The following is a 16,569-nucleotide window of genomic DNA, read 5'->3' on the forward strand; positions in this document are numbered from 1 at the left end:
TCACTGCTAAAATTCAGCATTGTACTCAAGGTTCCAATCAGTGGAATCTGCTGCAGGAAAAGGGGGTTGGAGACCTAAAGGCTGAAAAGGAACATACAATACTATTCTCATTTACAGACAATTTGACCATTTACCTAGAAATCTCTCTCTATAATCTACCAATTATTAGGACTAAGAACAGAGTACACCAAGTCACCAGATAGAAGATCAAACATAAAAAAAACAGCTGCTTTCCCAAATACCAGCAATAATCAGAAAATGTGATAGGAAAAAATATGGCATTCACTACTATAAGAAAAGGTAGTACTTGAGAATAAAACAAAAAAAATGTTGCAATAACTTTAATAAAATATTAACTTTACTGAAGGACATAAAGGATCTAAATAAACAGGGTTCTATACCATATTCATATGTGGAACAGTCAGTATTATAAGTGTATTAATTTCTTAAAATTCACTGCAGGTACAATGCAATTTCAAAAAAGAAATCGAATAGAATAATTTATGAAACTTGATCTTAAACAGATCGTAAAGTTCCTATGTTTGAGTAAATGTGCAAGAATAGCCAAGATAATCTGGCCAAAAAAAAAAAAAAAAAAGACAGGGAGAAGATGGCAGAAGAGTAAGACGCAGAGATCACCTTCCTCCGCACAGATACATCAGAAATACAGCTACACGTGGAACTGCTCCTATAGAACACCCACTGAACTCTGGCAGAAGACGTGACCTCCCAAAAGGCAAGAAACTCCCCCACGTACCTGGGTAGGGCAAAAGAAAAAAGAAAACATAGAGACAAAAGAATAGGGACAGGACCTGCACCAGTGGGAGGGAGCTGTGAAGGAGGAAAGGTTTCCACACACTAGGAAGCCCCTTCGTGGGCGGAGACTGCGGGGGACAGAGAGTGCCTCTGAGGTGGGAGAGCCAACTTCAGGACACTGGTCCACAAGAGACTTCTTAGCTACACGTAATACCAAATGGCAAAAATCTCCCAGAGATATCCATCTCAACACCAAGACCCAGCTTCACTCAACGACCAGCAAGCTACAGTGCTGCACACCCTATGCTAAACAACTAGCAAGACAGGAACACAGCTCCATCCATTAGCAGAGAGGCTGCCTAAAATCATAATAAGGCCACAGACACCCCAAAACACACCACCAGACGTGGACCTGCCCACCAGAAAGACAAGATCCAGCCTCATCCACCAGAACACAGGCACTAGTCCCCTCCACCAGGAAGCCTACACAACCCACTGAACCAACCTTAGCCACTGGGGACAGACACCAAAAACAACAGGAACTACGAACCTGCAGCCTGTGAAAAGGAGACCCCAAACACAGTAAGATAAGCAAAATGAGATGACAGAAAAACACACAGCAGATGAAGGAGCAAGGTAAAAACCCACCAGACCAAACTAATGAAGAGGAAATAGGCAGTCTACCTGAAAAAGAATTCAGAATAATGATAGTAAAGATGATACAAAATCTTGGAAACAGAATGGAGAAAATACAAGAAACGTTTAACAAGGACCTAGAAGAACTAAAGAGCAAATAAACAATGATGAACAAAACAATAAATGAAATTTAAAATTCTCTAGAAGGAATCAATAGCAGAATAACTGGGGCAGAAGAACGGATAAGTGACCTGGAAGATAAAATAGTGGAAATAACTACTGTAGAGCAGAATGAAGAAAAAAGAATGAAAAGAATTGAGGACAGTCTCAGAGACCTCTGGGACAACATTAAACGCACCAACATTCGAATTATAGGGGTCCCAGAAGAAAAAGAGAAAAAGAAAGGGACTGAGAAAATATTTGAAGAGATTATAGTTGAAAACTTCCCTAATATGGGAAAGGAAATAGTTAATCAAGTCCTGGAAGCACAGAGAGTCCCATACAGGATAAATCCAAGGAGAAACACGCCAAGACACATATTAATCAAACTATCAAAAATTAAATATAAAGAAAACATATTAAAAGCAGCAAGGGAAAAACAACAAATAACACACAAGGGAATCCCCATAAGGTTAACAGCTGATCTTTCAGCAGAAACTCTGCAAGCCAGAAGGGAGGGGCAGGACATATTTAAAGTGATGAAAGGGGAAAACCTACAACCAAGATTACTCTACCCAGCAAGGATCTCATTCAGATGTGATGGAGAAATTAAAACCTTTACAGACAAGCAAAAGCTGAGAGAGTTCAGCACCACCAAACCAGCTTTACAACAAATGCTAAAGGAAGTTCTCTAGGCAAGAAACACAAGAGAAGGAAAACACCTACAATAACAAACCCAAAATATTTAAGAAAATGGGAATAGGAACATACATATCGATAATTACCTTAAATGTAAATGGATTAAATGCTCCCACCAAAAGACACAGGCTGGCTGAATGGATACAAAAACAAGACCCATATATATGCTGTCTACAAGAGACCCACTTCAGACCTAGGGACACATACAGACTGAAAGAGAGTGGATGGAAAAAGATATTCCATGCAAATGGAAATCAAAAGAAAGCTGGAGTAGCAATTCTCACATCAGAAAAAATAGACTTTAAAATAAATACTATTACAAGAGACAAAGAAGGACACTATATAATGATCAAGGGATCGATCCAAGAAGATATAACAATTGTAAATATTTACGCACCCAACATAGGAGCACCTCAATACATAAGGCAAATACTAACAGCCATAAAAGGGGAAATTGACAGCAACACAATCATAGTAGGGGACTTTAACACCCCACTTTCACCAATGGACAGATCATCCAAAATGAAAAAAAATAAAGAAACACAAGCTTTAAATGATACATTAAACAAGATGGACTTCATTGATATTTATAAGACATTCCACCCAAAAACAACAGAATACACATTTTTCTCAAGTGCTCATGGAACATTCTCCAGGACAGATCATATCTTGGGTCACAAATCAAGCCTTGGTAAATTTGAGAAAATTGAAATCGTATCAAGTATCTTTTCCAACCACAACGCTATGAGACTAGATATCAATTACAGGAAAAGATCTGTAAAAAATACAAACACATGGAGGCTACACAATACACTACTTAATAACGAAATGATCACTGAAGAAATCAAAGGGGAAATGAAAAAATACCTACAAACAAATGATAATGGAGACATGACGACCCAAAACCTATGGGATGCAGCAAAAGCAGTTCTAAGACGGAAGTTTACAGCAATACAAGCCTACCTCAAGAAACAGGAAACATCTCGAATAAACAACCTAACCTTGCACCTAAAGCAATTAGAGAAAGAAGAACAAAAAAACCCCAAAGCTAGCAGAAGGAAAGAAATCATAAAGAGCAGATCAGAAATAAATGAAAAAGAAATGAAGGAAACAATAGCAAAGATCAATAAAATTAAAAGCTGGTTCTTTGAGAAGATAAACAAAATTGATATACCATTAGCCAGACTCATCAAGAAAAAAAGGGAGAAGACTCAAATCAATAGAATTAGAAATGAAAAAGGAGAAGTAACCACTGACACTGCAGAAATACAAAGTATCATGAGAGATTACTACAAGCAACTCTATGCCAATAAAGTGGACAACCTGGAAGAAATGGACAAATTCTTAGAAATGCACAACCTGCCGAGACTGAACCAGGAAGAAATAGAAAATATGAACAGACCAATCACAAGCACTGAAATTGAAACTGTGATTAAAAATTTTCCAACAAACAAAAGCCCAGGACCAGATGGCTTCACAGGCGAATTCTACCAAACATTTAGAGAAGAGCTAACACCTATCCTTCTCAAACTCTTCCAAAATATAGCAGAGGGAGGAACACTCCCCAACTCATTCTACGAGGCCACCGTCACCCTGATACCAAAACCAGGCAAAGATGTCACAAAGAAAGAAAACTACAGGCCAATGTCACTGATGAACATAGATGCAAAAATCCCCAACAAAATACTAGCAAACAGAATCCAATAGCACATTAAAAGGATCATACACCATGATCAAGTGGGGTTTATCCCAGGAATGCAAGGATTCTTCAATATATGCAAATCAATCAACGTGATACACCATATTAACAAATTGAAGGAGAAAAACCATATGATCATCTCAATAGATGCAGAGAAAGCTTTCAACAAAATTCAACACCCATTTATGATAAAAGCCCTGCAGAAAGTAGGCATAGAGGGAACTTTCCTCAACATAATAAAGGCCATATATGACAAACCCACAGCCAACATCATCCTCAATGGTGAAAAACTGAAACCATTTCCACTAAGATCAGGAACGAGACAAGGTTGCCCACTCTCACCACTATTATTCAACATAGTTTTGGAAGTGTTAGCCACAGCAATCAGAGAAGAAAAAGAAATAAGAGGAATCCAAATCAGAAAAGAAGAAGTAAAGTTGTCACTGTTTGCAGATGACATGATACTATACATAGAGAATCCTGAAGATGCTACCAGAAAACTACTAGAGCTAATCAATGAATTTGGTAAAGTAGCAGGATACAAAATTAATGCACAGAAATCTCTTGCATTCCTATACACTAATGATGAAAAATCTGAAGGTGAAATTAAGAAAACACTCCCATTTACCATTGCAACAAAAAGAATAAAATATCTAGGACTAAACCTACCTTAGCAAACAAAAGACCTGTATGCAGAAAATTATAAGACACTGATGAAAGAAATTAAAGATGATACAAATAGATGGAGAAATATACCATGTTCTTGGATTGGAAGAATCAATATTGTGAAAATGACTCTACTACCCAAAGCAATCTACAGATTCAATGCAATCCCTATCAAACTACCACTGGCATTTTTCACAGAACTAGAACAAAAAATTTCACAATTTGTATGGAAACACAAAAGAGCCCGAATAGCCAAAGCAATCTTGAGAACGAAAAACGGAGCTGGAGGAATCAGGCTCCCTGACTTCAGACTATACTACAAAGCTACAGTAATCAAGGCAGTATGGTCCTGGCACAAAAACAGAAACATAGAACAATGGAACAGGATAGAAAGCCCAGAGATAAACCTACGCACATACGGTCATCTTATCTTTGATAAAGGAGGCAAGCATATACAGTGGAGAAAAGACAGCCTCTTCAATAAGTGGTGCTGGGAAAACTGGACAGGTACATGTAAAAGTATAAAATTAGAACACTCCCTAACACCATACACAAAAATAAACTCAAAATGGATTAAAGACCTAAATGTAAGGCCAGATACTATCAAACTCTTAGAGGAAAACATAGGCTGAACACTCTATGACATAAATCACAGCCAGATCCTTTTTGACCCAGCCCCTAGAGAAACAGAAATAAAAACAAAAATAAACAAATGGGACCTAATGAAACTTAACAGCTTTTGCACAGCAAAGGAAACCATAAACAAGACCAAAAGACAACCCTCAGAATGGCAGAAAATATTTGCAAATGAAGCAACTGACAAAGGATTAATCTCCAAAATTTACAAGCAGCTCATTCAGCTCAATGACAAAAAAACAAACAACCCAATCCAAAAATGGGCAGAAGACCTAAATAGACATTTCTCCAAAGAAGATATACAGATTGCCAACAAACACATGAAAGAATGCTCAACATCATTAATCATTAGAGAAATGCAAATCAAAACTACAATGAGATATCATCTCACACCAGTCAGAATGGCCATTATCAAAAAATCTAGGAACAATAAATGCTGTAGAGGGTGTGGAGAAAAGGGAACACTCTTGCACTGTTGGTGGGAATGTAAATTGATACAGCCACTATGGAGAACAGTAAGGAGATTCCTTAAAAAACTAAAAATAGAACTACCATACGACCCAGCAATCCCACTACTGGGCATATACCCTGAGAAAACCATAATTCAAAAAGAGTCATGTACCAAAATGTTCATTGCAGCTCTGTTTATAATCACCAGGACATGGAAGTAACCTAAGTGTCCATCATCGGATGAATGGATAAAGAAGATGTGGCACATATATACAATGGAATATTACTCAGCCATAAAAAGAAATGAAATGGAGTTATTTGTAGTGAGGTGGATGGAGTTAGAGTCTGTCATACAGAGTGAAGTAAGTCAGAAAGAGAAAAACAAATACCATATGCTAACACATATATATGGAATCTAAGAAAAAAAAAAGGGTCATGAAGAACCTAGTGGTAAGACGGGAATAAAGACACAGACCTACTAGAGAATCGACTTGAGGATATGGGCAGGGGGAAGGGTAAGATGTGACAAAGTGAGAGAGTGTCATGGACATATATACACTACCAAACATGAAATAGAGAGCTAGTGGGAAGCAACCGCATAGCACAGGGAGATCAGCTGTGTGTTTTGTGACCACCTAGAGAGGTGGGATAGGGAGGGTGGGAGGGAGGGAGATGCAAGAAAGAAGAGATATGGGAACATATGTATATGTATAACTGATTCACTTTGTTATAAAGCAGAAACTAACACAGCATTGTAAAGCAATTATACTCCAATAAAGGTGTTAAAAAAAAAAGAAAAAAAATCATTTCCACAAAAAAAAAAAAGAGGGGAGAACTTGCTCTACTACATGTCAAAACACTATAATTATAATGCTAGAGTAATTAAAACAATATGGTTCAGATACAGTAACAAACAGAACAGTACAGAAAATTCAGAAATAGATTCAAGTATTTATGGGTATGCAGTATATAAAAGAAGTGGAATTATAACTATAATAAATGGACAAAGTACTGCTTTTCAACTAATAGTGTTGGGTAAAAAAATAAAATTAGATCCCAGCACACACTAAATGGAAAGTAAATTACAGATAGATTAAAGATCTAAATGTTTTAAAAATTTAACAACTATTGAAAGAAAATGTATTATTGACCTTGAGATACAGAAAGCTTTCTTAAGCTCTAAAAATGCAGAGACTATTGTCTGCTTTGTTCACCAATATTCCAAGCAGTGCCTGGCATACTCTCACTCAAAATACATTTTCTAGCCAAAAGACACAAGTAGTAAAATCTATAAACAGAAGAAATAACATATTTTACAATATCCGAATTTAAAACTTCTATACAACTAATGACACCATAAGCAAGGTTAAGAGGACAGTATACTTTTAACATGACCAAAAAACACAGTAACTATTATAAAGTATGGAGAAACATTCCAAACACAAGGAGATGTATAAGAACTTTCAGTGGAGCTTTTACTGTAATTAAAAAAAATACGATAAATGAAAAATAATACAATAGGATCTCATAAGTAGGTCAAGGAATTAGCAAGACATATGTATCAACATGGATATATCACAAAAAAAGGGGTTACCTTCTAGGAGTAGAAGGAAGGGAATGGGATAAAGGGAAGGACAGACAGATTCAAAGGGATTTTTTTTTAAATGAAGTATAGTTGACTTACTGTGTAAGTACTGTGCACAGTACTGTGTTAGGTGTGTAGCAAAGTGATTCAGTTATTTCATATATATATATGTGTGTGTATATATATATATATATATATATATATATATATATATTTCAGATGACTTTTCATTATAGGTTATTACAAGATATTGAATATAGTTCTTTGTACCTGTTAATCCCAAATTCTTAGTTCTTCCCTCCACCTCCTTATCTCCCCTTTGGTAACAATAAGTTTGTTTTCTATGTTTGAGAGTTCGTTTCTGTGTGTATATAGATTCATTTGTATTACTTTTTAGATTCCACATATAAGTGATATCATATGATACATGTCTGACTTACTTCACTAAAGTATGATATTCTATAGGTTCATCCATGTTGCTGCAAATAGCAATATTTCATTCTTTTTTATGAGTGAGTTAATATTCCACTGTATATTTATACTACATATTTTTAGACCAATCATCTGTTAATGGGGACTTGGGTTGTTTCCATGTCTTGGCTATCATAAATAGTGCTGCTATGAACATAGGGGTGCATGTATCTTTTTGAAATAGAGTTTTCATCTTTTCTGGATATATACCAAAGAATGGGATTGCTGGAGCAGATGGTAACTCTATTTTTAGATTTTTAAGGAAACTCCATACTGTTTTCCATAGTGACTACACCAATTTACATTCCCACCAATAGTGTAGGAGGGTTCCCTTTTCTCCACACCCTCTCCAACATTTATTATTTGTACAGTTTTGGATGATACCCATTCTGACCAGTGTGAGGTGACATCTCTTTGTGGTTTTGAGTTGCATCTTTCTGATAATAAGTGATGGTGAGCATTTTTTCATGAGCCTGTTGGCCACATGTAGGTCTTCTTAGGAGAAATGTCTGTTTAGGTCTTGTGCCCAGTTTTTGATTGGGTTATTTGCTTTTTTGTTATTGAGTTGTATGAGCTGCTTGTATATTATGGAAATTAAGCTCTTGTCAGTCACATCATTTGCCAATATTTTCTCCCAGTTGGTAGGCTGTCTTTTCATTTTGTTTATGGTTTCCTTTGCTGTGCAAAAGCTTGTAAGTTTTATTAGGTCCCATTCATTTATCTTAGCTTTTATTTCTTTCACATTGGCAAAATGATTTAAGAAAATATTGCTATCAGTTATGTCTGAGAATGCTCTGCCTATGTTCTCTTCTACGAGTTTTATGGTGTCATGTCTTAAATTTAGGTCTTTAAACCATTTTGTATATGGTATGAGGCAGTGTACCAATTTCAGTGACTTACATGTAGCTGTCCAGCTTTCTCAACACCATTTGCTGAAGAGACTGTCCTTTCTCCACTGTACATTCCTGCCTCCTTTGTCAGAGGTTAACTGACCATAGGTGTGTGAGTTAAATTCTGGGCTCTCTATTGTAAAGCTCCATTAATCTAAATATCTTTTTGTGCAAATACCACAATGTTTTGATTACTGTAACTATGTAATATAGTCTGAAGTCTGGAAGGGTTATGCCTCCAGCTTTGTTCTTCTTCCTCAGGATTGCTTTGGCAATTCTGGGTCTTTTGTGGTTCCATATATATTTTACGATTATTTGTTCTAGTTTGATTAAAAATGTCATGGATATTTGGATAGGGATCACATTACATCTGTAGATTGCTTTGGGTAGTATGGCCATTTTAACAATATTAATTCTTCCAATCCAAGAGCATGAGATATCTTTCCCTTTCTTTGAATTATCTTTAATTTCCTTTATGAATGTTATATAGTTTTCAGCTCCTTGGTTAAGTTTACTCCTAGGTATCAATACTTTTTTCTTTTTGATGTGATTTTAAATGGGATTGTTTTTTCACTTTCTCTATCTGATATTTTATTGTTAGTGTAAAGAAAAGCAACAGATTTCCATATATTAATCTTGTAGCCTGCTACTTTGCTGAATTCATTTATTAGTACTAAATAGGTTTTATGTGGAGACTTTAGGGTACTCAATATAGAGTATCATATCATCTGTGAATAGTGACGTTTTAACCTCTGCCCTTCCAATTTGGATAAAATGTATTTATTTTTCTTGTCTGATTACTGTGGTTAGGATTTGCAATACTATGTAGAATAACAGTGGTGAGAATGGGCATCTTGTCTTAAATCTGAATTTACTGGGAAGGCTTTCAGCTTTTCACCACTGAATATTATGTTGGCTGTGGGTTTGTCATAAACTTTTATTATGTTGAGATATGTTCCCTCTAAATCCACTTTGGTGAGTTTTTATCATGAATGGATATTGAATTTTGTCAAATTTTTCTGCATGTATTGAAATTATCATGTGGTTTTTGCCTTTGCTTTCATTATTGTGGTGTATAATACTGATTGATTTGTGTATTGAACCAACCTTGTGACCTAGAATGGATCCAACTTCATCATGGAATGCTCCTTTTTATGTATTGTTGGATCCAGTTTGCTAATATTTTGTTGACAATTTTTGCATTTATATTTGTCAAAGATATTCACCTGTAATTCTCTTTTCTGCAGTGTCTCTGTCTGGTTTTGTTACTAGGGTGATGGTGGCTTCATGGAATGACTTTGAGACTGTTCTCTCCTCTTCAATTTTTTGGAATAGTTTGAAAAGGATACATTTAAGTTCTTCTTTGTATGTTAGGGAGAATTCCCCAGTGAAGCCATCCAGTCTTGGACTTTTGTTTGCACAGGTTTTTTTGTTGTTTTGTTTTGGTTTTTTTAATATTACACTCAGATATTTCACTGCTAGTGATCAGTCTGTTCAAATTCTGTTTCTTCCTGACTCAGTTTTGGCAATCTGTATATTTCTAGAAACTTTGTCCATTTCTTCTAGACTGTCAACTTTGTTGGCATATAATTGTTCATAGTATTCTCTTACGATTTTTTTGTACTTTTGTGGTAAAGTATTGTTATTTCTCCTGTTTCACTTCTTATTTTGTTTATTTGGGTCCTCTCTCTTTTCTTCTTGGTGAGCCTGGCTAGAGATATGTCGATTTTGTTTATATTTACAAAAAACCAGTTCTTGCTTTTATTGACCTTTTCTATTGTTTTTGATCTCTATTTTATTTATTTCCTTTCAGATCTTTATTGTTTCCTTCTTTCTGCTGACTTTGGGTTTTATTTGTTCTTCTTTTTCTGACTCTTTCAGGTGGTGGGTCAGGTTGTTTGAGATTTTTATTTTTTCTTGAGGAAAGCCTGTATCGTTATGAACTACCCACTTAGACTGCTTCTGAGGCATCCCATAGATTTTGTAAGGTTGCCTTTTCACTGTCATTTGTCTCAAGGTATTTTCTGATTTCTTCTTTGATTTCACTGTTGGCCAATCGGTCTTATAGTAGCATGTTGTTTACTCTTCATGTATTGTTCTTTTCTTGTTTTTCTTTCTGTGGTTATTTCTAGTTTCATACTGCTGTGCTCAGAAAAAAAAGCTTGAACCCTCCCAGACTTCAGATAATTCTACAAAGCTACAGTAATCAAAACAGTGTGATAATGGCATAAAACAGATATTTGGATCAATGGAACAGAAGAGACAGCCCAGAACTAAACCCACACACCTATGATCAATTAATCTTTGACAAAGGAGGCAAGAATACACAATGGAGAAAAGACAGTCTCTTCAGTGAATGGTGTTGGGAAAGCTGGACACTCACATGTTAATGAAGTTAAATACCTCACACCATACACAAAAATGAATTCAAAATGGCTTAAAGAGTTTAATATAAGACATGTCACAATAAAACTCCTAGAAGGGAACATAGGCAAAATATTCTCTGACATGAATCATAGCAACATTTTCTTAGGTCAGTCTACCAAGACAACAGAAATAAAAGCAAATACAAACAAATGGGACCTAATCAAACTTAAAAGCTTTTGCACAATAAAAGAAATCACCGACAAAATAAAGACAATCTACGGACTGGAAGAAAATATTTGCAATGATTCAACTGACAACGGTGTGTGTGTGTTAATCTCAAATCCCTAAATCATCCCTCCCCATCTCTGTCCCCTTTGGTAACCTTAAGTTTATTTTCTATGTACGTGAGTCTGTTTCTGTTTTGTAAATAACTTCCTTTATATCATTTTTTAAGATTCCATATATGTGATATCTTATGATATCTGTCTTTGTCTGACTTACTTCACTAAAGTATGATATCTCTAGGTCCATCCATGTTGCTGCAAATGGCATTATTTCATTCTTTTTATGGCTGAATATTATCACATTTTATGTATATGTGTGTGTGTGTATATATATATACCACATTTTCTTTATCCATTTCTCTGTCAACGGACATACAGGTTGCTTCCATGGCTATTGTAAATGCTGTGGCTATGAACATTGGGGTGCATGTATCCTTTTGTTTTTGTTTTTTTTTCTTTTTAAAAAAATATTTATTTTGGCTGTGCTCGATCTTAGTTGCGGCACATGGGATCTTCGTTGCAGCACACAGGATCCTTAGTTGTGGCACGTGAGTTTCTTAGTTGCAGCATGCAGTTTTCTTAGTTGTGGTGTGCGGGCTTCTTAGTTGAGGCATGTGGACTCCTAGTTGCAGTAAGCCTGTAGGATCTAGTTCCCCAACCAGGGATTGAACCTGGGCCCCCTGCATTGGGAGCGCAGTCTTACTTACTGGACCACCAGGGAAGTTCCTGCATGTATCCTTTTGAATTAGAGTTTTCTGTGGATATATGCCCAGGAGCGGGAATGCTGGATCATATGGTAACTCTATTTTTAGTTTTTTAAGGAACCTCCATACTGTTTTCCACAATGAATGCACCACTTTACATTCCCACCAAAAGTTTAGGTGGATTCCCTTTTCTCCACACCCTCTCCAGCATTTGTTATTTGTAGACTATTTAATGATGACCATTCTGACTGGTGTGAGGTGATACCTCAGTGTAGCGTGGATTTCCATTTCTGTGATAACTAGCGATGTTGAGCATCTTTTCATGTGTGTATTGGCCATCTGTATGTCTTCCTTGGATTCTGCCCATTTTTTGATTGTGTTGTATGTCTTTTTTTGATATTGATGTGTATAAGCTCTTTGTATATTTTGAAATTAATCCCTTGTCAGCAGTAGCATTTGCAAATATTTCCTCCCAATCCATAGCTTGTCTTTTCGTTTTGTGTATGGTTTCCTTTGGTGTGCAAAAACTTTAAAATTTAATTGGGTCCCTTTTTTTTTTTTTAAGGAGTCTCATTTTATTTGTTGAGAGAATATTCTTTTCCTTTTTAAATATTTATTTATTTATTTATTTGGCTGCACCAGGCCTTAGTTCTGGCATGCGGGATCTTTGTTGCCACATGTAAGATCTTTAGTTGCGGCATGCAGGATCTTTAGTTGCAGCATACAGGATCTTTTAGGTGCAGTGTGCGGGCTCTTAGCTGCATCATGCAGGATCCAATTACCTGACCAGGGATCGAACCCGGGCCCCCTGCATTGGGAGTGCAGAGTCTTAACCACTGGATCACCAGGAAGTCCCCATTTGTTTATTTTTGTTTTTATTTTCATTACTCTAGGAGGTGGATCAAACAAGATCTTGCTGTGATTTATGTCAGAGAGTGTCCTGCCTATGTTTTCCTCTAAGAGTTTTATAGTGTCTGGCCTTACATTTAGGTCTTTAATCCATTTTGAGTTTATTTTTGTGTATGGTGTTACAGAATATTCTATATTTCATATATTTCATTCTTTTACATGTAGTTGTCCAGTTTTCCCAGCACCACTTATTGAATAGACTGTCTTTTCTTTATTGTATATTCTTGCCACCTTTGTCATAGATTAACTGACTATAAGTGCGTGGGTTTATTTCTGGGTTCTCTAGTCTGTTCCATTGATCTTTGGGAGCTTTTGTGCCAGTACCATACTGTTTTGTTTACTGTAGCTTTCTAGTATAGTCTGAAGTCAGGGAGTGTGATTCCTCCAGCTCCGTTCTTCTCAATATTGTTTAGGCTATTTGGAGTCTTTTGTGTTTCCACTTTAATTTTTAAATTTTTCTTCCAGTTCTGAGAAAAATGCCACTGGTATTTTGATAGGGATTGCACTGAATCTGTAGATTGCCTTGAATAGTATGGTCATTTAACAATATTGATTCTTCCCATACAAAAACAGGGCTTTTGCCTCCTTAAGTAGGTTTATTCCTGGATATTTTATTCTTTTTCATATGATGGAAAATGGGATTGTTTCCTTAATTTCCCTTCCTGATATTTCATTGTTAGTGTATAGAAATGGAACAGATTTCTGTATATTAATTTTGCTTATTTTTATGTTAATTTTGTATCCTATGACTTTACCAAATTCATTGATGAGCTCTAATTTTCTGGTGGCATCTTTAGGATTTTCTTATCACCATATCAACTACAAACAGTGACAGTTTTACTTCTTCCTTTCCAATTTGGATTCCTTTTACTTCTTGTTTTCTCTGATTGCTGTGGCTAGACTAGGACTTCTAATAGTATTTTGAATAAAAGTGGTGAGAGTGGGCATCCTTGTTTCTGACTGTAGATGAAACGCTTTCAGCTTTTTAACACTGAGCATGATGTTAGCTGTGGGTTTGTCATATGGCCTTTATTATGTTGAGGTGTGCTCCTTCTATGCCCATTTTCTGAAGAGTTGGGGTTTTTTTTTTATCATAAATGAATGTTGAATTTCATCAGCAGTTTTTCTGCATCTGTTGATGTGATATGGTTTTTGTTCTTCAAATTGTTAATGTGGTGCATATCATTGATTGATTTGAGGATATCAAAAAATCCTTGCATCCCTGGGATAAATCCTAGTTGATCATGGAGTATGATCCTTTTAATGTATTGTTGGAGTCAGTTTGTTAGTATTTTGTTGAGGAATTTTGCATCAATGTTCTTCAGTGATATTGGCCTGTAATTTTCATTTTTCGTGATATCTTTGTCTGGTTTTGGTATCAGGGTGATGGTGGCCTCATAGAATGAGTTCAAAGTGTTCCTTTCTCTGCAATTCTTTGGAATAGTTTCAAAAGGATAGGTGTTAACTATTCTCTAAATGTTTGGTAGAATTAAACTTTGAAGCCATCTGGTCCTGGACTTCTATTGGTTGGTAGTTTTTAAATTACTGATTCAATTTCTGTACTGGTAATTTGTTCATATTTTCTATTTTTTCCTGGTTCAGTCTTAGACTGTACCTTTTCTAAGAATTTGTCCATTTCTTCTAGGTTGTCCATTTTATTGGCATATAGTTGCTCATGGTAGTCTCTTGTGATCCTTTGTATTTTTATAGTGTCAGTTGTATCTTCATCTTTTTCATTTCTGATTTTATTAATTTGCACTCTCTCCTTTTTCCTGATGAGTTTGGCTAAAGGTTTATCAATTTTGTTTATCTTTTTCAAAGAACCAGCTTTTAGTTTCATTGATCTTTCCTATTTTTTTTTTCAGTCTCTATTTCATTTATTTTTTGTGATCTTTATGATCTCTTTCCCTCTACTAACTTTGGGTTTTGTTTGTTCTTATTTCTCTAGTTCCTTTAGTTGTAAGGTTAGGTTGTTTGAGATTTTTCTTGTTTCTTGAGGTAAGCTTACATCACCAGAAACTTCCCTCCTAGAACTACTGTTGCTATGTCTAATAGGTTTTGGATCAGCATGTTTTCATTTTCATTTGTCTCTAGGTATTTTTTAATTTCCTCTGATTTCTTTAGTGATAAACTGGTTGTTCAGTAGACTATTGTTTAGTCTTCACGTATTTGTGGACTTTTGCAGTTTTTTTTCTTGTAGTTGATTTCTAGTCTCATAGCGTTGTGGTCAGAAAAGATGCTTGATATGATTTCAATTTTCTTAAATGTACCTAGGCTCGTTTTGTGGCCAAGTATGTGATTTATCCTGGAGAATGTTCCAGTTGCAGTTGAAAAGAATGTGTATTCTGCTGGTTTCAGATGGAATGGTCTATTTATATATCAATTAAGTCCATTTGGTCTAATGTGTTATTTTAAGGCCTGTGTTTCTTATTAATTACATTCATGGATGTAAGTTGGATGTTAAAATCCCCTACCATTATTGTGTTATTGTTGATAGTTCCTTTAATATCTGTTAATATTTGATATATTGAAGTGCTCCTATGTTGGGTGCATATATATTTACAACTGTTATATCTTCTTGGATTGATCCCTTGATCATCATGTAGTCTCCTCCTTTGGGTCTTGTAACAGTCTTCATTTTAAAGACTTTTTTTTTTTCTGATAAATATTGCTACTCCAGTTTTCTTGTGATTTCCATTTGCATGGAATACCTTTTTCATCCCCTCACTTTGTCTGTGTGTGTGTCTAAATTTGAAGTGATTCTCCTGTAGGCAGCATATATATGTGTCTTATTTTTGTATTCATTCAGCCAGTCTGTGTCTTTTGGTTGGAACCTATAATCTGTTTACATTTAAGGTAATTATAAATAGGTATGTTCTTATTGCCATGATTTGTTAATCATTTTGGATTGGTTTTGGGGGTCTTTTCTCCCCCACTTTCTTCTTTTGTTCTCTTCTCTTGTGAGTTGATGACTATCTTTAGTGTTATGTTTGGATTCCTTTTTCTTTTTTTGTGTGTATATCTATTATAGATTTTTGGTTTGCAGTTATCATGACATTTTTGTATAGCAGTCTATATATATGCATATGACTGTTTTAAGTTGCTGATCTCTTCATTTCAAATGCATTTTAAATACCCTACATTTGTAATCTCCTCCCCTCACAATTACCATTTTTCATATAATATTTTACATCTAATTATTTTGTGTATCCCTTCACTACTTATTGTGAATATAGATGATTTTACTACTTTTGTATTTTAACCTTCCTAGTAGCTTGGTGTGTGTGGGTGATTTCCTACCTTTAGTGTATGCTTGCCTTTACTGGTGAGCTTTCTCATTTTGTAATTTTCTTGTTTCTAGCTGTAGCCTTTTCTTTTTCACCTAGAGAAGTTCCTTTAACATTTGTTACAAAGCTGGTTTGGTGATGCTGAATTTCCTTTAGCTTTTGCTTGTCTGTAAAGCATTTGATTTCTCCATCAAATCTGAATGAGAGCCTTGCTGGGTATTATTGGTTGTAGGTTTTTGCCTTTCATCACTTTAAATATATTGTGCCACTTTCTTTGGGTCTGCAGAGTTTCTGCTGAAACATCAGCTGTTAACCTTATAGGCATTCCCTTGCATGTTATTTGCTGCTTTTCCCTTGCTGCTTTTAGTATT

At 35.5% G+C, this 16,569-nt stretch overlaps 1 protein-coding gene across 6 annotated transcripts in view; it reads right to left on the reverse strand.

The window, feature by feature from the left end:
* LOC309627643 (sodium channel and clathrin linker 1-like) overlaps positions 1-16,569 on the reverse strand; it is a 224,099-nt gene that overhangs the window by 158,539 nt on the left and 48,991 nt on the right. The window lies entirely within an intron of this gene.

The sequence above is a fragment of the Balaenoptera borealis genome, assembly GCF_965194805.1.
Source record: "Balaenoptera borealis genome assembly, chromosome: 4".
Lineage (NCBI taxonomy): Eukaryota > Metazoa > Chordata > Mammalia > Artiodactyla > Balaenopteridae > Balaenoptera > Balaenoptera borealis.